This window comes from Meriones unguiculatus, chromosome 16 (assembly GCF_030254825.1).
Source record: "Meriones unguiculatus strain TT.TT164.6M chromosome 16, Bangor_MerUng_6.1, whole genome shotgun sequence".
NCBI lineage: Eukaryota > Metazoa > Chordata > Mammalia > Rodentia > Muridae > Meriones > Meriones unguiculatus.
The window spans coordinates 63,688,185-63,711,842 of NC_083363.1; the positions used below are offsets into that span (position 1 = coordinate 63,688,185).

At 41.0% G+C, this 23,658-nt stretch overlaps 1 long non-coding RNA gene across 3 annotated transcripts in view; it reads left to right on the forward strand.

The window, feature by feature from the left end:
* The window catches only part of LOC132648256 (uncharacterized), a 46,423-nt gene that overhangs the window by 17,590 nt on the left and 5,175 nt on the right, over window positions 1–23,658 (forward strand). The window lies entirely within an intron of this gene.

The following is a 23,658-nucleotide window of genomic DNA, read 5'->3' on the forward strand; positions in this document are numbered from 1 at the left end:
AAACATATTCAAGAGAGGCTAGGCAGATATCTCAGTGATTAAGGGGGCTTGCCGCTGTTCTGGAGGACTGGGGCGGGTTCCTAGCACTTACGTGGTGGCTTGCTTTTACTCCAGTTCTGGAGAAACTCAATGTATTCCACTCCACAGGTGCCTGCATACACACGGTACACATAAACTCACTTAAGTACACACACGCTCATAAAAACAACAAATAATTTTTTAAACTGCAAAATATTCAGGAAATTGGATCAGTGACTTCTAATATCTGAGTCAGGTCATCTTCTTAGCATCCTTTACACAGCAAGAACCAGGGTTTTGAACATTTTAGCAGATCTCAGCCGGTGCCATGTTTCAGAGGACTCAATGCTAATTTCAAAGACTAAATAGCCTTGTATTTTAGAATTTCATTTCTATATTCAATGGCGTATTTGGGGTGTGTTTTATTAACATGTATATAATGTTCTATTTATCAGTCTAGATATTTTGTCTTTGACATCAGCTGAATATGCACAGCACTGAGAGGGTACAAAGTAGGTCATGGGAGGACCATGGATCCCTCTGTCCTGTGCTATGCCTCCCACACAGGCTACCTTACAGGAATCCTGCTGCTGCTGCTGAGGAAGAGGAGGAAGAGGAGGAGGACAATGATAATGCAGATGATGCCTTTGTTTCTTATACCCCAGTGGACCACGCTATAATACAAATATATATATATATATATGTATATATATATATATATATGTATATATGATGAGAAGTAGCTTTGCATCCTATAAGCTACTTCTCACCAGAAAACTAACGCAGACGTGTGTGAAGGGAAATGAAATGAAAACACTTGTTTTGCTAACAATGAAAGTGCCATGTCCATGAGCAGGAACATGTTCTAGGGGCTATATCTCGAGGAGAAAGAAAACTTTAGTTTAGAAAGATGGAGAAGTATTAGAGAAATTAACTTGTTGAGAACAGAGCATTTCCAGACTATAAAGAACAACCTTGCCTCTCCCGTAAGGATACTCATCAGCAGAGCAGGAATTTGAGTCCATGAAAAGATCTGTTGCCAGCCTCACAGCCGTAGCCAGGACCTCGTGTAAGACCCTGACGATGACTACAACTATGTGAGACTCATCCCGAACGGTGCATGTTCTGAGAGTCCCTTCTTACTTCCAGCTCCTCTCTCGTTTCTTGACCAGACTACAGTTTATACATTCACAGAAGCAGCGCATAGATACTCAGATCATCTCTAGTTGTGGTTAGGGGTAAACTTGGACAGATGTTGATGTAAAACCTTTTGCATGTACCTATGTTTCCATTGTCCTTTTATGGGTAAATCTTAACCAGTAAGCTTGCCTCCTAAGAATGATGGCTTGACTCTTTGCCGAAGGCTGACAGTTATCTCCCAAGTAACTGTAGCTTACACCCCCATGGATCATTTTAGCTGTAGCTACTGTTATGATCATGGAGACTCTGCTTCTTGGTAGGTGGCTCTTGAATGAAGGCCTTTGCATGAAAGAGTCTTTGAAAAACATATTTTAATGTACTTGGATTATCATAATCAAGAATTAATATTTTTTACATGTTTGGGATTCAAGTCTTTTTTTTTCTGATACAACCGTCAGGGACATTTTCTGCCAGTTCACTGGTGTTTGTGTCTGCTCACTCTGTCTTTAAGGAGCAGGAGATTTTAATTTGATGAACTCCAAGTTTGTGGTTTCATTGTTTTAGCTAAGATCTCTAGTTGTTCTGACACTATTTTATACAAGTCTCACTTCTTTGCTGCATCTAGAATGTGACAAGTGTCCCATCAAAGAACAACTACTAATACTATGTTAATAAAGAAAATCCACAAAATTACTACAGAAGATTCTCAAAGCTTCATTTTAACCTTTGAAAAGCTGAGAGCACTGTAGATTCAAGCCAAATTATGAGAAATTAGACAAAACAGCAGCAAAAATAATTTTCTAGTTTTCCCGATATAACATTTCAGGTCAGTATAGCACATGCAGCAAACTCACACTGAAACGAGATTCTTCACATTATTTAGAACTGTGAACCCTCATCGCAGATGTTCTGCTCAGTTTAATTACAGGTGTGGAGTTGCCACCCAAGGAGACAACAGCTCACCTTGAGGGTCATCGTGGCAACTTTGCCAGCCACACCACTGTTCTGGTCTGTAATTCAATGCGTTTATCATTTCCTTTTCGGAAATGTTCTGCAAACAGAATCGAAAGTTAGCCGACCCTTCTGAGACGGCTTTTTTCTATTTCACTCAAATCCATCCGCACTGCGGCAGGTAACAAACGTTTTCTCCTTTTCCTACTGAGTGGAAGGATGGGTCCTTCATCGGATGGATGCAGCACAGCCTGCAGAAGGACTTACAGATCGTCTCCGGCTTGCAGCTACAATGAGTTTTAGGAGTAAATTCTTGTTTTTATGTGCTGTAAACATATTTTTGTTCAAATATTTAAAGAGAGCATAAGCTGGATTATGTAATTCGCATACACGTGATTAAGAGCATGCTTCTTACACACATATGTCCACCAGCAGGGAGTGAGGGGATTTTCTTTGCATTTTCTCTGGCCTTTGGTGACACTGCTGCTTTTTATTTGAGACCTTCCTTGAAGTGTGTAGAATTATGGTTTACCACTGGGCTTCCCTAATAGCTGATGATACCAAGCATCTTCACCTGCCTGCCTGCCATCTGTGTCCTCTACACTGAACTGTTTCTTCACACACACACACACACACACACACACACACACACACACAAATACATCTATACATATATAGATATTTGCAATTTCCCCATTATATTACCTGCAAATATTACAGCAGTCTGTAGCTTGTCTTTTCATCTTCCTGTCTTCCTGATAGTGGTTTTTGTTTGTTTGTTTTTCCCAGTGAGAATTTTGTTTCTGATTCATTTTAATTTGCATTGTGGTTCTGACCTGGTGTCCAAGAATTCTCTTTAGCCTCTGGTCCAAAAGTTTTCCCCTTATCTTCTAATACTCAGTGTTATATCTCATCACCTTTAAGATTGTGGCTCCTTTTGACTTCATTTTCATGTAAAGTCAAAAACATGGGTAAAACTTCATTATTTTTCACTTTTATAGCCAATCACTTCAAGAACATTTAATAAGATGTCTACCTTTCCTGTAAACTGTTTTGCACTTTTGCAATAGATACTTACTAGCAAATAGAAAATCAGTTTTCCCCAATGTATTGCCACTAGTTATATCAAACATACTTCAGGCCAAGCCCGTGCCCAGGTAGCTGGCCATCAGAAAAAAAATTCATGTTTTGTGTATGTGAGGGGGCTTTTGTTTCTTTTTGGATTTTTTTTTGTCTTACTGGTTTTTGTTTTGATTTTCACATTTGTTTTGTTTTATTTTTGACACACACAGAGTACATGAAGTGGGTGGGGAGAATCTGGGAGGAGTTGGAGGAGGAGAAAATGATCAAAACATAGTGTATGAATAAAATGTTACAGAAAAACAATAACCACAATAAAAATGCAGTTGTGCATGCATGCATGGGGCTGTCCTGTGTTTTTTCTGTTTTGTTCTTCTAAGTGTCTTTCCCTGTACTGATTGATACCTTATTGTCTGCAATTACTTTAATAATGTTCTTCTAAAGAAATTCCTTTAGTTTAGGGCCTTGAGTTTCCATACAAATTAAAATTGTCCATTTTGTAGAAACCACTGCCAGAACTTGAAATGAATTACTTTAAGCCAACATAAGAAATTGAGAATTAATATCTAATAGGTTGGGTCTTCCAATCCATGAAATGCTGCATATGTCTTCATTTAGTTAGGTCTTTGATTTAACTCACCAGCAATGAATAATTTTCATCTTTGAAATTTTATATATGCTATGTTAGATTCATAGCCATTTCATTTTCTTTGCAATAATTATATATTTTGTTTTTAAGCTTTCTAATCATTTGCTACTATTTCATAAAATTATGACTATTTTTTCCATCTTGATTTTGTATGCTAGAAACTTTCTGAACTTGTTATTTCTGAAAAATACTATTGAAATTATTTTTATTTTTTTATTTTGAAAATTGTGTCAGCTAGAAATTGGGAGTTTTGTCTCCTTTAGATGCGTTCATGCCCTTTGCGGCCAGGCTAGAATGTTCAGCATCATGTTCCTTAGGAGTGAGGCACCTTTCTTATTTCTGGCCCGGGTGGGGAGAATCTAGGCCTTAGCATTCTGCATACTGGAAGCCACAGGTTGTTGCATAGTCTGTACTTAAGAAATCGAAGTCCCCTCCCTGCTCGTTTTCTGCATCTTAATCATGACTAATATTGGTATTTGTCAAATGATTTCCTGTATTAATTGATACAACCATATCATTCTTTTCCTTTTAACTTATTGATGTGGTGGATTGCATTGATTATTTATTGAATGTCAAATCAAATTTGTACATCTGGCATAAATGCTGTTTGGCCGTGGTACAAAATTCTCTGAATGTGTTCCTGAGTTCAAGTCATTAATGTTTTGTTGCAGCTATACATGACTGAGTTTCTGAGAGTTATGCTCTGTTAAGTTTTGGTCCTCTGCACTGATATTGAGTACTGATATGAGCTTAAAGGAGAGATTTGCTGCGGAATTCCTATGTAACTTCTGAAAAAGACAGTGAGTAGGTGTGGCTTTTGTTTTGAATGCTTTGTTGGGTTTTAAGGGGAAACATCAAGTGCTGGAGATTCCTTTACTGAGAGCTTTTTAATTTACTGATGCAAAATCTTTAGAAGTTTGTGCCTGTTTTACACTTCTTGATTTTTCTTAGTTTGTAATTTTAAGGAGTTAGGTTTCTTCAACATCACTGACACCATGAGCATAAATTATCGTAGCTGCTCCCTAGCACCTCCTCTTCCTTTACTTTTTCTTTCTTTTCTTTGTTTTCTCTCTTTTCATTTCTCTCTGCAGTGCCAGAGACTGAACTCAGGGACTACCCATGCTAGGTAAGAACGCTTCCACTGAGCTACACTGTATCTCACATCCCCTTTTCCTCTTTGGTGTCTACAGAGTCTTCTATGGCCTCACTCGTTTCACTTTTGGCATTGATGTCTGTCTGTCTTTGTCAGGTTTCCAGACATTTTTATTTCATTTTTCCTCACCTGTCTATGCTAATTATACTTCCTTCTGCTTTGTGATCTTACTCCATTTTCTCAACTACTTTTTTGTATCTCTTTTCTTTCTTCTCTTAAACTTCGGTGTAGAAACTTATATCTAATAACCTGGGATTTTTTTTCTAATGCAAGTATTAATGCTATGAATATTTCTCTCAACACTACTTTTCTGGTGCCTTACAAAGTTTGATATACTTAATTTTTTTCTGTCTTTTTTTGTTCTTTTATTTCTTTCTTTTTAAGCTATGATTCATGTACAGATGTGCTGGACAATTTTCAGGGCTGTGGAAGATTATAGGACAGAGAATGTGCCTGCACAATTTCATTTTCAAGAGAGTAGAATTGTTTGTGACTCAGAATCCGCTCCATCTCATAAAAGTTCTCTGGGCTCTTTTCAGTCTACAGTGTTAATCATTTTTCTCCATATGCAGGCATATTTTCCTACCTATAAGATAGGAAACCGGTGATTATTCACGGGGCTAGTGAAGTCTGAAATTACTTGGTGTCTTTGTCTTCTCCAGATCTGTCAGTTCTGACATGAGGGTGAGGTTGCATGTAACTGGTACTTCTGCCTTACTTGTGTATTGATCCCTGTGTTGTATGTGTGTGTGTGTGCCTGTGAGTGAGCTACAGGTGTGTGAGCATAGGTGCATCTCTCTGTGAAGGTGTGCTACAGTCACTTGTGCTCGAGTGTGGAGACCAGAGCAATGCCTCAGATGTGTCCTTCTCTCCACTCTCCTCCTTGTTGACTTAATGTGGGGTCTCCCTCTGAACCTGGAACATGCTCCAGAATCTCTCCACTCCACTCCCTCAGTTCCAGAGTCATAGACATGCACAGGGCCACATCTGGCTCTCCACCATGGTACTTAGATCTGAATGCCAATCCTCATACCTCAGATCCTAGATCCTTTCATTATTAGGAAGTTTTCTATTTGCCCTGCAGACTGCTTTATCTTTCATTATTGTCAAGCGTATTTTTCCAAATTAATACTCGCATACTCTCTTTTACGGCTCATTTACCTTACAGGTACATGTGCTTTTGTATCTGAAGTGAGTTTCTTGCAGCTAGTATAATGTTGGATCCTTTTTAAAAAATCACAGTGCCAACTTTCATCCTTTGACTGACATCTATATCTAAGTAATTATCACTAGGGTAATATTGATAGGTATGCATCAACCCCAAAAGATACTGACTTCTCAGTTTTCCTTTTGTTTTTCTTTTCTGTCTTGATTAAACCTGTGCATTTTCTCAGGATTCCATCATGATTTCTTAATGAAAATATCTTTTCTATTTTTAATTTTTCACTTTAAAAAAATTCATTTATATTTAAATAAGTTACAGTTTATTCACTTTGTATCCCTGCTGTAACCTCCTCCCTCATTCCCTCCCAATCTCATCCTCCCTCTCTTATCACCTCCTATGTCTCTCCCCAAGTCCACTGATAGGAAGGTCCTCCTCCTCTTCCCTCTGACCCTCGTCTATCAAGACTCATCAGGACTGGCTGCATTGTCTTCCTCTGTGGCCTGGTAAGGCTGCTCCTCCCTCAGGGGGAGGTGATCAAAGAACCAGCCACTGAGTTCATGTCAGAGACAATCCCTGTTCCCCTTACTAGGAAAACCACTTGGACACTGAGCTACTATGATCTACATCTGTGCAGGGGTTTTTGGGGTTCTAGGTTATCTCCATGCACAATGGAATGCTCCTCAGCAATTAAGAACAAGGAAATCATGAAATTTGCAGGCAAATGGTAGGAAATAGAAAAGATCATCCTGAGTGAGTTATCCCAGAAGCAGAAAGACACACATGGTATATACTCACTTATAAGTAGATACTAGACATATAACATAGCATAAACATACTAAAATCTGTAAAACTAAAGAAGCTAAGCAAGGAGGAGGACCCTAGGTAAGGTGATCAATCCTCATGCAAAGGGGATAGACATCTGAAGAGGAAGAAAACAGGCAACAGGACAGGAGCCCACCACAGAGGACCATTGAAAGACTTTACCCAGCAAAGTATAGAAGGAGATGCTGAGACCCATAGCTAAACTTTGAGCAGAGTGCAGGGCATCTTATGAAAGATGGGGAAGATAGGAAGACCTGGAGGGGACAGGAGCTCCACAAGGAGAGCAACAGATCAAAAAATTCTGGGCACAGTGGTTTTTTTTCTGAGGCTGAGACTCTAACCAAGGACCATGCAAGGAGATAATCATCATGATTTATTAACAATATTATTGAGTATATAGCTTTCGGAAGTTTTATTACAGGTTGTTTTATCAAAATTAAGTTTTAATGCATGCTTATCACTTGAATGAGATCCAAGAAAATTAAAATTTTATCAATTTAAAGCAGTACCATTTTTGACTGCCTGTAAGATGAAATATGAAAAGAAATAGCTTTCTGGAAAGAGCCAAAGGGGTAACGGATACCCCCCAGAAACCCACAGAATCTACTAAACTAGGCCCATGGGGACTCATAGAAACAGACTTCCAGCCAGAGAGATAACAAACACTATTTGCTTTGGTAAATATGTCAGTAATATTTTAAAGACTGTCCTGTTTTTGTTACATGCCTTTTTTTATTTTCAAATGCCCTCTGCTCAACAGTTTCACAGAACATTGACCTATTTCCCTCTCATTTCCTAAGTCATGAACTTGGTGCCTTTTTGTTACCATGATGTTTCTTTTATTTACTTTTTTCTTTTCTTTCCTCATAGCGTAAACAGTAGTCACTTGATTAGTTGTCTTCTTACATTCTCTAATGTTGTGGTCCTGTTTCAACTATGCTGCTCTCACCACCCTTACCCCCCACCCACTCTCTCTCTTTTCAGAGATTGAACTTCGGGTTCCCCATATACCAGGAAAGCACTCTACCGGTGAGCTGTACAACTGGCTCCCTGTGAGATTCCTTTAAGACACAGACAGCTTTGGAGTAGGCCTTGCTATGAATGTCTTAGCGTACCAAGACATTTTTCTGCTCTTCTTTTCTGCTCTCTTATCTTCAGCCAGAGAATTGAGATGATATTATCTGAAAGCTGCAAAAATAGACTCTGAGTTTGTAACCTGTTCTCAGTCCTCTGAATTGGGATAATAAGCTTCCAAGTTTTCTCCCTACCTTTCACTATAGCATAGTTCTCTTTTTGGACCAGAGAATGAGGGTCTCCTATCTAATGCAATTTTAATTTCCAGAACAATATTTTTCTCTACTTTACTTCCTGGTACTGTTTGCTTGTTTTCCTTGTTGTTGTTTCTGTATTTTGCTCATCTTAATTAGACTCTGTTGTAGGCTTAAATTTTACAACAAACCTACTTAACTGTGTCTTAAGGGTTCTTAAATACGTCTACCTCCCTTCCAAATTACTGACCAGAGGTAGGAGAGGAAGAAGGTTATTAGGAAAAGGGGTTGTAGACCTTTTTAGAAGTAGTTTCTGGATGTGAGTCTACTCTTAGTTGTCTGGATACTAGCAGTTCAGTCCAAATGCCAACACCAAACAATGACAAAAATCAGCACAATTCAAAAGACCATAAAAAGTCAGCAAAAGCTGCAAGACTCAGTTGGATTGCCCCAATAAGTTATTTGGAACATTTCTGTCTGCAAACTGAAGTGTTGAAGAACAAAGCCTAGCACAGCAATGTCAATCCAAAAAGTGTTGTCTCACCGTCTATATATCTCTTTTCCTCAAAGTCCACACACAGATATTTTCAGCTGGCCATTCAGGCCCCTAGCACGAGACTGCTCACAGCAAAACATCATCTATCCACTCACAAGACAGCTTTCAGCAAAACATGATACACCTGAGTCTTCAAAGAAAATGGAAACTTCTACTTCACTCTGTGGAAAAAGGATTGGTGTCTGAGTTCAATACTTCTTGAGGTTTGATTGCCACACACTGTAAAAGAAAAAAACTGTAAGGTAGTTTTTAAAATGGCAATTTGGGTCTTGAGCATTTACTAAAAAATAAGCAGTTTCTCAAACTATGAAACTTAAATAACAATGTATCCTAGTGAATAAAAATGGAATATAAAAACAACCTAAGAAAATGGATTTTAGAATATAGACCTGATCTGTTAACCTTAATATTTTAAATCTAATATTTAATATGTGTGGAAATATTTACTCATATTCCTCCAGAAAGGATTTGTTAGTGTGTGATGCATTCCCTAAATGTGAGTAAATCCCACAGTGGAGTCCCAACTGATATTCTTAAACCATCACAGGTACAACTGTTGATGTACTTTTATATAATTCAGTTTCTCTAGAATTGCTTCAGTGATCTCATGCCCTACAATCTTTGAGGTCTTTCAGAGGGCATGAATGCATCTTAATGAGAATATTCCTGACTTATGACCTGTCTAGAACCTGGAGGGACTGATACACTTGTTTTTCAAAATGGAAGCTGTTGCGAAAGTTCTTCATTGTTCTGATAAACTCCTGAATGTGGTCACAGTTTGGTAGACAAGAGTTCCATTGGGTAGAATTTTTTTTTTAGAACTGAGTATAATTGTGTTATTTTTATAACTATTTCTAAACATTACCTAAATAAAAAGTCCATGGTTTTCTTTTCATGCTTACAACTGAAACATTTTATAGAAGTGTTTTGAACTGAAAAGTAGGAGTTTAAAGCCCTTATTATAATTGAAAGTTTATTTTCCTATCATTAATTCATCCTACAATGGCATGCATCAAATAATACAAAAATAGTATACTTTGGAAAGAAATTTGGATATTATTTGTCAAACCTTTCTATTTACAGATGAGGAACCAGGTCCCCTTGTACACCAGTGATTAATGTAAGCAAAGAATCACAATGTTTCTAGCATTTGTGTTTCCCAATCAAAACTTACTAAAGGCAGAAAGCTGAAGTGCTTCCCTGAACAGTTCACATCAAAGGGAGTTGAAGTTCTGAGTTCAAAAAGCTTGATTGGATGTTTGCCCTCAAGTAACGGGACAGATTCCATGTATTCATGCTATTTGCATGTCCTCCGATTAAATACCCATGGTGAAAATTTAAGTACATGAAATGCAATACTCCTTCTGCTAACATGTATTAAACATTTATTATGTATGCACACCATGGTGAGTAAAATACGCATATTGTCATTCAAACCTCACAATCTCACAAGGGAACAAGACCATTCATATTCTCATTTCATAAAAATTCCAAGCTCTTCTCTGTAAATTTAAGCACCTTATGCAAGTCTATAAATCTAGGGGAAAATGGCCAGAAGGAATAATTTGTACATCAAATTCCAAATGGTATCTAACAGGCTTTTTGTAGATCACGGCTAATGAAATGTTTCTCTCAGAACTCTTTGACCTGTTTCATGGTAGTCTCCATCTCTTTTCCTTGCTTGCCATGCATGCACATGGACCTTTGTAGGATCAGTGCTTGGATCTCCTGTCATGAATGTCCAGCTCCACTTTCTTAAATGAGCACGTGAAGTCTAACTTGCCCCCCTAAAGTTCCAGTGGCTATGTGACTTCCTTACCTGCCTCCTCTTTCCCTGGTCTGCTCTCCCATCACTTTCTCTTGGGAATCTTTCACTGTATATCACTGGCACACATGTCCCCATCCCCGTAGTCCCCTGGTTCCCACCAGCCCATCTAGAGATGCCTATGTATCCAGCCTGAGTAGGGAAATGTGAAGCTGGGGGAAAGCATGACAGCCAGCTTCTGCTTTCATCTGTCACCTCTTCCTGCATTGTGAACCAGAGAAGCTTTCCACTATTGCAAATAAACAGTTTGCTGAAAGCTTTGGCTCTTTAACTCTACAGACTAAGGGCCTTATTTGTGTAATCATTTACAAAGAAGCAAATACATATTTTTTCCTTTCCAGCTTTGCTCAATAAAATTGTCTGTTTGGATTCGTTATTGATTCTTAGCACAAATTATTCCCATTGTCACTAGAGATGTATAAAATTAGTATCCATTCCTCCTTTAAGCCCAGGCTACCTCTTGCAAAGCCCCTCTGAACAGCAGGTTATTGCTCTGAGAGGACACGTGTGTGACTATCTACATATGTCTTTCCAAAGTCCAGTGGTTCTGACCATGGCTGCATGTCCATCTTCTGCCATTCCACAGACTCTGGTATGAGAACACATCTTCATCTCTTGATGAGTGATGCTGTCCTGAGCTCTGTCTCAGCTTGGGTGCCTAGTTTCATCTCCCATCCTCTTTGCTTTGTATGTGCTGTACCTAACTATCTTCCCTTCTTCACCAAATTTTCCATGACCTCACCTTACTGCAAGAGATTTCCTTAAAGGCCAGTCTCACTGCAATCATAGCAGAGATGAATTTGGTCCAACACTTCAGTTCCACAGGGAACCCATTTCTTTCACGGAAAGAACTTGAGTCCAGAGCAAGGTTCTCCCACTGGACTTGAAAAGCCCAAGTGTCACTTCAAATTACTGAGTGTGTTTAGTGAGAGTTGGTAAGCTCTGGGTGTACTTTGCCTTTTAATATAAGCGTCTTTGGCCAGGAGAGCCTCAGGACCCTAATGCCGTAAAGCTACAGTGTTTCCCTCCAGAACGCAGCTACTCGAGCGCAATTCTGTCCCCTCAATTGTGTGTCTATAACATACACGGTGGCCCCAGCTAGACACAGTCAGACGGCTGGAGTCAGATGGGAGCTTATGCCTCCTCACCTAGTCCAGCCCTCCGCTGCCTGATGGACGAGCAAACCGAGACCTGAGAACTACAAGGTCTCTAAAGAGGCCTCTTTCTTTACTGTGGCATGGACTGAGGACACGTAGAAGGGGGCCAGTGAGAACGAGAAAGAACATGTCTGTGAGCAATGTTAGAGAGCGTTAGCACTGCTGCTTTGAACTTAGGGCAGCTAGTCAGCTGGTTCTGAGTCACATGTCGGCAAACGCCCCTGTTTATTTGCTATGCCTATTGTGTCATAAAAATTATCTAACCACATCTTTTAGTAAAGCTCAGTTTAAATATCAGTTCTCCAGTTTCAAACATGGAGGTGAGATATATGAGTACTTGCCCCTGAAAGCTTTATTGGTATTGCTATTCAATCAGCATGTATAAATTAGGATTGTAGAAAAACAGACTTGGAGATATTTAAAAGCAGGTTGTAAAAAGAAAACAGCCAATTGACTAACTCCATGTTTTCCTCCAATTTTGAAAGTCATTTAAAGTTCTTAAATTATTTTTTCCCTTTTATCTTAAATTTTTCATCAATTACACTTTATTCATTCTGCATCCCCCATAAGCCCCTCCCTCCTCCCATCCCAATCCCACCCTCCCTCCTCCCTCTGCTTGCATGCCACTCCCCAAGTCCACTAATAGGGGAGGTTCTCCTCTCCTTTCTGATCTTAGTCTGTCAGTTCACATCAAAAGTGGCTGTATTGTCCTCTACTGTGGCCTGGTAAGGCTGCTCCCCCCCCAGAGGGAGGTGATCAAAGAGCAGGCCAATCAGATTATGTCAGAGGCAGTCCCTCTTCACATTACTATGTAACCCAATTGGACTCTGAACTGCCCTGGGTTACATCTGTGCAGGGGTTCTAGGTTATCTCCATGAATAGTCCTTGGTTGGAGTATGAGTCTCTGGGAAGTTCCCTATGTTCAAATTTTCTTGTTCTGTTGCTCTCCTTGTGGAGACCCTTTCCTCTCCAGCTCTTACTATTTCCCAGTTCTTACCTAAAATTCCGTTCACTCTGCCCAACAGTTGCCCATCAGGCTCAGCATCTGCTTTGATAGTCTGAAGGGCAGAGGCTACGTCTCGCCCTTGGGGGCAATGGTCTCCTGAACCTACTCAGACCTCGGACACCACCACTGCTAGTTCTAGAACTGACGCAGGATGTTCCAACGAGGGGTTAAGGCTTCTCATAATATTTCCTATAAGCCCACACCTGGCTGTCTATATCCCCCATTTTTATTCATTATTAGCCAGATAGAGCCAAGTAATTGTGGTAATGATACTTGCTTTTTTTTAAGCCTCAATGCTAGTAAAGTTAGGTATGCCCTGGTTACTCGCATGCCTCACTGGGTGCCTATGCCCATTGATGCCCCTCACGCTATGACTCTCTTGAGACAGAAAAGGGATCTTGGAACTACAGCCACCATTGTTACTACCATCTCATTGACGGCTGTTGGAGCTACCACCAGGGCATTAGCCATGAGTCATACTGGGCAGACTGCTCAGACCCTGAATAATCATTTAGCCAATGTAGCTCATGCCTTAGTTGTACATAAAGGAATTAATGCTCAACTAAAAGGAAGCTTGAAGGTGTTCAATCAGAGGATTGACCTCTTGCAGGAGCAAATTGATACCCTATGGCAAATCGCTCAACCTGGCTGTCAATGAAAGTATGCTGGACTTTGTGTCACTAGCATACAACATGAGAATTTTTCCTGTGCTGCAAATCTGTCTAAACAATTGTCGAGCTATATTTTAGGTAATTGGACTGGAGAATTCGATACTACGATGGAGCAGCTGAGAGTGGCCATTGTCACAGTAAATTCTACCGGAGTGGACGCAGGACTAGCCACAGGATTATCAACATGGATTGCTGCAGCCATGAATCATCTGAAGGAATGGGCGGGCATGGGAGTGTTAGCAGGCCTTCTGGTGTTGGCCTCCTTGGTTTGCCTGTGGTATATATGCAAGATTAGAGTCTCACAACACTGTGATGCAGCTATGATCATTCAGGCCTTTACAGCCATTGAAGCAGGACATTCTCCCCAAGCATGGTTGGATACCATAAAAAGCTAAAATGATACGCTCAGGATGCGAGGCTAAGCACTGCACTCAGGGTCAGCCGCTTTGGACCCAGAGAAGAGCATGTCTGATTGCATGCGGGTTGATGCCCCAGGTCCCGCCTCTGAGAAAAAGGTATCGGACGGGTCCGATGCTCTTTGGGTGGATGACACCTAAATGAACATTTGTACAAAGTCCCAATTTATTTCTAATATCAGAGATCAGACCTCTACTCTTGCCTGATGCGTCTAAAACAAAAAGGGGGAACTGTAGAGAGCTGCGGAATGCTATGCCTTAAAGATGGAGCTGGTTTCCGCCTTCCACCTTCCTGATGGTGAGTGCTCTCTGTCACGAACAACTCCACATTTGGCTAAGGCTGAGGATCTGGCTTGCTTCCATGTATGTGGACCTATCTGCATTGCCCCCGTGGCACGCCTGGGTTGGCTACCCAGAGGCTATTTAAGCTGTGGGCTGGCTTTCCCCGGGGTCCGAGGATTGTTCAATGTTCCTGAATAAACTGCATTGAAAAAAAAAAAAAAAGAAAACAGCCGTGTGTGGAGAGTGACCATGGGGTATAGTGGCTCTTGATATGGCAGCAGGTGCCATGAAGCTGGGAACCCTGATAGCAGAGAAGACATGAGCTTGCAGAGATCACATAACCTCCTGATAAACAGTTATAACAGCTGGCTTGCGACATATCTCCTATGATAAAACCTGGTACATACCATATGCCTGGAATTTGGTGCTGAAGCAAGGAGCTTCCGAGCTGGATGGTCCCACCATCCAGTCTCTGCTTGTTTACGCGCTTTGCATGTGTCTGGCTAACGGAAACACAGTCCAAGGGTCTCAGGGCACCCCTCGCTACACAGCTGTACCCAGTCAGTAGCCCTGAGCGGCAGAAAAGTGCAGGAACTTCACTTATGACTCCCCACTAAAAGGGTTCAGTGGTAAGCGTCCTGGGAAGGTGAAGACAGAAGATAAGGTAACAGTCTCCCTGTGCACAGCAGCATGGCTTGTGCCGTCCCCACCACGGCAGCCACAGTGAGGAAGGGAAAACCAAAAGAAGATTCACACAGCTGCCACAGAGCCAGGTGCCCTGGACAAAGGACAGGCATACCAGTGTCTTCATGCTCAGAATGTGCCTTGAGCATGAACAGCGTAACCCTACAGCTCAGGAAAGTGGATTTCCGGTAACCCTTTACCCTGGTGCATTTAAAAATGCCGATATGAAATTCTGTCTGTTCAGGTAGATCACCAAGGCATGGAAATTAATTTCCTAAAGTTCAAATGGTGGGTCTGCATTCCTTAGCTGGTGGACTTCAGGACAGTCGTTTAAAGTGTTAATTCTTTGACTTTTGTGCTTTGGGCTCGGTAAGGAATGAAGAAATACGCATTTTGAGTAATAAAACAACAGAAGGGTCTCATGACAGGCACCGCCCAACCTGCCCCTTCCAGCAGAAGGACACATACAACTTCCCTTCCTGGCTTTACAGCTCTATCTCCTCAGTGGAATACAAATGAGGGACCAGAGCTTCATTGTGTCAGACATCCACAAAAGGAGCATCATTTGCCAGTGGATTTAAGAACAATTGGAAGCTTTTCCTGTTTGAAGAGGGATCTGAAACAATACCTCGTGATGACTAGAAGTTGTCATAATTGTCCTAATTGATGTTGTTCTTGTGTTATCCGGGTTTATTGTGTATTTATATGCATTTGCTTATCTCAGGTCATGCTTGAGCTCAGGCTTTCAGCTCCGCTCACATAGGAAGCTAACAAATCAATCGCGGCATCTATGTATACTTCTCAGCCCCACTTGTTTATGTCACATGGGCCTGCCATATGTACTCTCTATACATTTTATGCCCACATGTTTATATCACACAGATAATCCATCTGAGATTGATTTCCACTTTACTTTTAAGTCCTGGGGACTGACAGTGAAAATATCCATCCTGAAATACAAGCTGAAGTCTGATTTTTGCCGTAGAAGAACAAAAAGAGCCAATTTTTTCCCTCTTATAACTCTACTATGGATCTATTTAAAGTGATGTTCCTGTGGCTTGTTACTAGCTTTTGCCGGAGAAGAAAGTTGCCTTCGGGATGTTGCTGTTCTCCAGTTTCACACAGGCTTTTCCCTCTTGCCCCTTTTTACCCCCCAGCAGCACTAAAAGCAAAAAGATGGTGTGAGGGAAACCCAAAGACGGTCCCTTGCAGAGAAACACGCTGACATCAAGCATTTCCATCCCAGCTGACAGAGAAATGGCATGTTCAATTTGCACGTCATTTACCAACGATAAACGTCTATGCGCGCGCCTACCTCCTTCATGTCCCGGTGTCTAAGACACGAAAGACAACAAATGTACAAGACGCAAGGGAGCGTGCGCGTGCCTCATCTATGGCTGTTCACAAATGTGCAAACCACGGGCACACAGCAGGGAAATAGGCCTCTCGGGATGTTACATGCTGGTGTGCTAATTTACAGTTAAAGGCAGCATGCACTCCTTTTCTGTACCCACCGTCCTTGTTGTCCACAGAGCGGTGACGATTGAAGTTACCATGCAGAAGCCAGAGGTCTGATATTTTTGTACCCTAAATAATTTTCTCATCTGAACTGGGAAGAAATCTCTCTTCTGTGTGTGGAGTTTGGATGTTCAGAGGCATAAATGTGTGGGAAGGACAAAGTGCGTACACCCTTTAAAGCCTGGGTCCTTAGAAGTTCCTCGCCCTTGATTTTACTTACTGAAGTATCCAAATCCAAACATCAGCCAGAGTGATGGTTTGTAGGCAAATCCTCTGGGGGATGAGAGAGGACTGCAGTGTGCAAAATAGTCTAAAAAACCTGCCAAAGCTATTAGGGTCCATTGTGTCATTCCAGCTGCTACACAGACATACTTCATCCATGTGTCAAAAATGCTTACTAAGTTCTTCTCTTAGAAGAAAATAAGCCATAAGTACACAATAGTTTCTGTTTGCTTTGAGGCTGGCTAATTCAGGGGTTCCACATAGGTACCCTTGATTCTGCATATTTTTCTTCTACTAGCACTCTGCTCTCCCTGAGTGCTATACAGTTAATTCCTAGGGGCCAGGGAAAGCTCTGTGCTGGAGCCCACTTTGATCAGGCCTCTGTGCTCAGTGCCTTGAGAATGCCCCTGCTCCTCTTCACAGTCTCTGCCCCGAGGATTCTCTGGAAGTGTCCTCCATACGGAGGCCCATGCACTACCAGGATACTACCAACCCTGAGGCTCTATGGTGACTCTAACCACGGTTAGAGGCAGCAAAGAGGCCGATGACTTTACAAACACACAGGACAAGAAGCAAAGAAGATTAAAAAAAAAAAAAAAGCCAAGGAAAATGTTTTGCTATCACAAGAAAAATTTCCAGAGCTAGGAAAAACTAGCCAACCCATATAAAAATGGAAATATTCTGACACAGGGACAGAGGTCTCCAAGGGCAGTGGGGTACAAACAGGACTAGATGCCAGGTATTTTGTATGTGGGGTTGTATAATTCCTGATCCTCAAACAATACAAAGGTCCAGGTCTCCTGGCTCCTTGCTTGGTGCTCTTCATGCCAGGAGCCTCAGTCTGCTCTCTGTGTAGCAGAAAATTCAAGCCTAGGCAGTTTTTAGAGGAAAGAGGTCTGTCTTATCTCAAACATTAAGAAATCCAAAAGCATGCTGTCCGAATCGCACTAGTTTCTGTCATGGAACTCATGCTACTTCAATTTATGGAAGAACATGAAAAGGCAGTAGATGCTCCTGAAAGAAGGAAGAGGACAGGGCAGGCTAAGCAATTTACCAGAGCCTGCTGTTAAGACAGCTAAGCCATCCACGTGGGAACAGCATTCATTCCTTTGTGAGAATGGGCTCCTTGATGCAGGCCTCCTAAAGCTCTCTCTACTACACAGAGCATCAAGCCCTGGCGTGAATATGGTTAAGAGCGAACCATGCCTAAGCAATAGTGTCATGCGGTGCCTTCCTACAGCACTCAGTAGTTTTTTGATAGAAAAAAAACTAATGAAATTTCAGGAAAACAATTGATTACACAAATTAAATAATATGATAACATATGTGGAGATTGATTGTGTGGGCTGAGACTCTTTAAAGGAATTATTAGTAGAAATATATATGCATGACTCTCTCCCTATGACCTGAGACATTTTTCCTAACCTCAGCATACAAGTAATCTTTTTACAGAGTTGGATCTACGATATTCTGCTTTGAGACTTTAAAATGAATTTCTGTCCCTTTTAAAATTTGTGCCCAGTATGGCTCAAATAATATTGCAAGAACATTTCTCAGTACATGTATTCCTCTAAATATAAAACCATTCTTCTCCTGGCCTGTGGTTCTCATCTAAACTCAGGTAACTCCAGTCTTTTGCTAGGGAATCCTGTTTGTTCAGGGAGCCTGCTTTGGGAGTAACAGGTGAAAGTCCACCACAGAGACACGATTGCTTCTGCATCTCAGCATGAAGGTCTCCCAGAAGCAGAGGCCGATGGCAGTATCCATAATTGTGAACAGAAGCTTGTACTATTTGAAATTTGGAAATTATTTCTAAAATAAGCTACTTTTCAAAAAAATTTTGTTCCAATCTGTCTTGTATAGCAGGAAAGTACTCTCATATATGACTTACTCCAGTTTACCTTATTTTAATGAGCAGTGGCAGTTAGAAGCACTCAGGTAAACACAAATATACAACATTACAGGAACTTTTCAAATAATTTTCCTGCTTTCACACTAGAAGGTTGGGCTATTAATCAGTATGATGGGAAGTCAGAAGAACATAACATACCACTAGAAATGCTGAGATGAGCTCTGTCTGCAATGGCACACCCAGCTCTGTGTGCGGTTAAATGGGTCCGGGTGTGTCGCTGAAGTAATATGTGGGGTGCCCCCAGTGCACAGAGCTAAATGAGTCATTAGGAAGCTTTCATTAATGCAGCTTCAACTAATGGCTCAAGGAAAAGAAGTACCAAGGTCTAGAAACTTTGTAGCCAATGAGAGAGCAGAGAAATAATTCAGTAAGCTTGTCCAATCTTTAGATAGATAAAATTGCAATAAGCTTCAGTAGGGGGTAAGTGTTTGGGATTGTATGTTCACTGATTCCAGGTGTGAAGGGTTTTCTGCATCCTGGCTGAAACAGGAAGAGGGGAAGAAGAAGAGAAAGAGCAAAAGAGAGAGAGAGCAATAAAAGGATTTCATTCCTAGAAAGCATGTTTTCATGTTCCTGTCATGTGCTTGTTTAGACATTACTGAGTGTTATGTTTCTGCAAAACACTTCAGAGTCTGATGGAAGCTGTGCATTCCATGAATCATGGAGCAGCACACTGAACTCTCTAATAACAGATATATTAAATGTATTTTGACATGTGCTTAAGAAGCATCCCTTCTCTTGACACTACAATGTAAAGACGCACAAGAGGAAACCCTCAGACGCATAGATGTTCACACTCACGTGGATCCCCAAAGCAAGGAAAGTGGAGTGAAAGGACCAATTGACACATCAGGCTACAGGCACCAGAGAGGACTTGGTTTAAAACCTGTTAATCTAAGCGTTAAATTCAGTATCAGCCGTCTCCAGAGACTATGCCCACTCTAGCCCATGCTTTGTCCCTAGCCATCTCTAACATCTGTTAAATTCTTCCTAACATTTAACCTAGGTCTGTCCTACCATCCTTTAAGCTTATTACTTCTTGTTTTGTCCCCATTGACCATCGTGAGCATGCTTGGCCCTCATCCTCTTTATACCGCCACTTTATGGGAGTAAAATACATGGTATGTCTCCCTCGTGTCTTCTTGTCTGTGGATTGGATGTGTCCAGTTCTTCCAATCATTTCTTACAGGTCACAAACCTCTATCAGAAGTCTCCCTGCCCCTGCTAGTTGGTTCTTTCTGTGAAAGGCAGGAGGCCCCAAACCCAGGATCCAGACAAGATATGTCCTTGTCAATCAAATGGTGTTACCAAGCAAGGTTTATTCTTGAGAGCCTCTTAGCATAGCATAACCAGGGCAACTCAGACTTTCTTGGCTGCCCTCTCTACTGGCATTTTATCGGATTCTGAACTGCACCATCACCTGGAGAGGGAGATTAACTGCCTTTCTCAATGAAGCGCTCACAGTCCTCTCAGCGGGGCGGTCCTTACTGGAGTCATTCTGCCAACGGAACCCTTGATTCCCTAGTGGGCTTCTCCAAATGAAGCTCTTGTTCTGAGTGGTAAACTTTTATTTTCCGTATTGCTGGCTAAAGAAATTCACCTGAGGTACCTTTAAAAAAAATGTTTAAGAGTCATTTTGAGTTCGCAGAAAAATTGAGCAAAAGGCACAAGGATTTCCCATATATACACATGCACACATGCACATTCATATACATGCATGCACGCCCATGAAAACACACACGCAGTCACAAGCACCCCACTAAGACGGAAGCCACTACATTGAGTTTGTGTTTGCGCTGACTTGGAACTCTCCATCGTGTGGCTTTTGAGGAACATGTGAGAACATGCGGCTCCCTGATCCACAGAGGGTCGTTCTGGCCTGAAGGCACTCTGGAGTCCCTGCCTTCCTTCCTTCCTCCAGTCCCAAGTGGCTGCTGCTCATTTTCCTATCACCGTGGCTTCTGTTCATCCTGAACGCCATATATTTAGGACTATGAATTAAGTAGCTGTTTATGAGAATGAGTTCTTAGTTCTCAAAGATGAAAAAGTTGATATCATTTCCAAAACATCTAATGTCTGCATTATAATGGAGTTGGTCCTGGTTGTTTTTTCCATCTCTCTCTCTCTCTCTCTCTCTCTCTCTCTCTCTCTCTGTGTGTGTGTGTGTGTGTGTGTGTGTGTTTCTCTATCCCTTTCTATCTCTCTCTTTATTTTTTCTTTTTCTTTCTCTCTCTCCCTCTTTCCATTTCCCTCCCCTCTCATTTTTATTAGTTCTTTTAGAATTTCCCACAATGCATTTTGATCATATTCACCCCAATGTCTTTCCCCTTCCTAGATGCCCCTTTGCTACACAGCGTGGTGCCTTTCCCCCTAACAAGTACAGTTTCTGCTCTGTATACCCTTGGAGGTGTAGCTTTTCCCTGCAGGATGGTCTACACATCAAAGGCAGCACCAGCAAGGAAAACTGGTTCTCCTCTGAGCAGCCATTCCATATTAATACTTTCTGTATTGGGTTGGAAAAGAATATTATAGTCTTTATCATAACTATCATTGTGAATGCTATAAGGCAATTGTACAGGATGGAAACTCAAATCTTCAAGGATCAATACATAATGCATTGATGCAATGACAAATAGCACCAATAATACATCCCATAAAGCAGATCCAGGACCTCAGGACAAGGCTGCTGGATTTCAGAGCCTGTGAGTGCCTTTGAAAGAAGTCTGGAGTCTGCTGGCATTAGTCTCTTTGGAATTATTTAACTGTTCTTTCCTGGTATTGCAAAGTACCATCAGAAAACATATAAGCATTTTAATGACAGATGAAAATATAGACAAAACGTGAGGATGGTGCAGACTGTAAGAGGCACTAGTCACCGAACGCTTCGTGAGCACGTCCTGTCCTGTGCGTTTCCCTGTTCAATCCTCTTACCGACCTAACGAAACAGACTTCTGTTGCTGCTGACTTTGACACTGCCAGTAACTTGCAGTCTACAAAATCAAGCTTTGTGCAAGTTAAGTACAAAAGGTGTTTATGTCTCATAAGTCATGATTTAAATGAACTTTACAAAGTGTTAAAGCCTGTGCTCTACATAATGTATTCTCTTTGCCATCTGTCAAAGAAAAATGGCAAAACCCAGAAAAGCATGTGTTAAATGTATCTAACAATCACAGATGTAATAAAAAAATTAAAAGGGAAAAATGAAAATAATTGTAATAGGATGAGATATGATTTTTCTCTAACACTTAAGAAAAAAATTGTTACTTTTTCAAAAATTTGCTTTTGAACAAAGAGAGGCCCAGGCTAGTGGAGAATCAAGGTCTTCTGGACATAATGTGGCCTTTGCACACGTAAACTCACAGCAGCTCTGGTTATCTGCATGGAGCACACACAAGTTCAAGGTAGTCAAACTTTCACCATGGATAGGGGAGGGGTTTATGAGACACCAACTCTAGTATAAAAGCTATTGACAACTGATGGGTGCTAGGGGAAGAAGAGTAATTTTACTGTGGGGGAGTGCCCAAGCTCCAGTGGATGGCCCCACACCCCCACACACATAGGCAGCTCTAAGCAGACTCGGTGAGGAAAGAGAATAGGATGTACAGTTGGCAAGGAGGGAAGGAGATGTATTGGGATGGGCTCTAGAAGGAGTTGGAGATGGGCTGGTTGGCTGCGGTTTATGATGAAAGCACACATATTCAGCTATGAAAATCTCAAAAAGAAAATAAAAAACATTAAAAATAAAAAAGAAACAAGTTGTTCTTAGTGGTTCTCAGCATTCAGAGAGAGAGGTGATATTTCCATGAAGTCAGATACAAATACAGAGACTTGGAACTTTCTCCCCTTCCATCAACCATTCCAGATAGGACTCTGTATATCGGCTCATTTCGGTATTTAACAGTTCTGTTCCATGGCCTCAGAAAGCAGCAAAGGTTCTGCTATCAGCCATGGCTCTTAATTTTATCATCTCTCAGTAGCTGCAGTTTTGGATTTGCAAATAATATTTTGCGTGTGGATACACATATGTATACAGGTATGTACACATATATACACATACATATAGATATGTTTTGTGCTCTTTTTTATGTAAAAATAAAATGTGAAATCACCTTGAAAACTACCAAAATATAAGGTGATCCAAGCTCACCCAGCCACAGTCTTCAGCTCCAAGGAACAGACAGACATCCCTTGTGTCCATTCTAAACTCACTACCACAGAATCTGCACGCATCATAAAATGAAGGTTTTCAAGGACCTAGTTTTGGAGAAATATCCTGGGCAGCCATAAATAACAGGACATTTTACCTAACAGTTTTGAAGAGTGTCAGTGTATGTAAGATAAAGCAATGTTACAATTAGGATCCAAGCAATTCCTGGCTGCCCAGTGTAATTTTCCCTAGTAAGACACACCACCAGGGAGAGAGGTGAAGAAATATTCACAGCTGCTCAGGAATGTATGACTCCCTTCAATATCTGTGAAATGACTCCAGTCTTGAAGCCAAACTAAAGTCCCAAGCAAATTGCAACATGCTAGAATACCTCTATTCCTCCTCCTCTGTTCCTCTTTGTCATCTTCCTTCTCCTCCTTTTCTTCTCCTTCTCCTTCTCCTTCTCCTTCTCCTTCTCCTTCTCCTTCTCCTTCTCCTTCTCCTTCTCCTTCTCCTTCTCCTTCTCCTCCTCCTCCTCCTCCTCCTCCTCCTCCTCCTCCTCCTCCTCCTCCTCCTCCTCCTCCTCCTCCTCCTCCTCCTCCTCCTTCTCCTCCTCGTACTACTGGAGTCTCAGACACTCTATGCTCTGCCTCTGAGCTACATACACCTTTGGCCCCAAACATACTCTTTAATGCAAATTTTCTTTAAGAAAACAAAACAAAAAAGCAAAACAGTACTAATTCCAAAACCATAAATACATATCTCATTTTCTAATGCTTCCTTCTAGGAGTTTCACATTAACAGTTGGGTTCAATATTTCTTATTCTTCAAAGACACACATATTCAAAGTATTGTATTAGTACAAAGTATTCATATATGTAATAATGTATAATATATTCATTGTATATTATATATATTATGTTATGTTATATATATTAAATATAATATCTAATATACATTATATATTAGGTACATATGTTTAAAACCAATCCTTGTAAACATCCATGTTTTGGCTA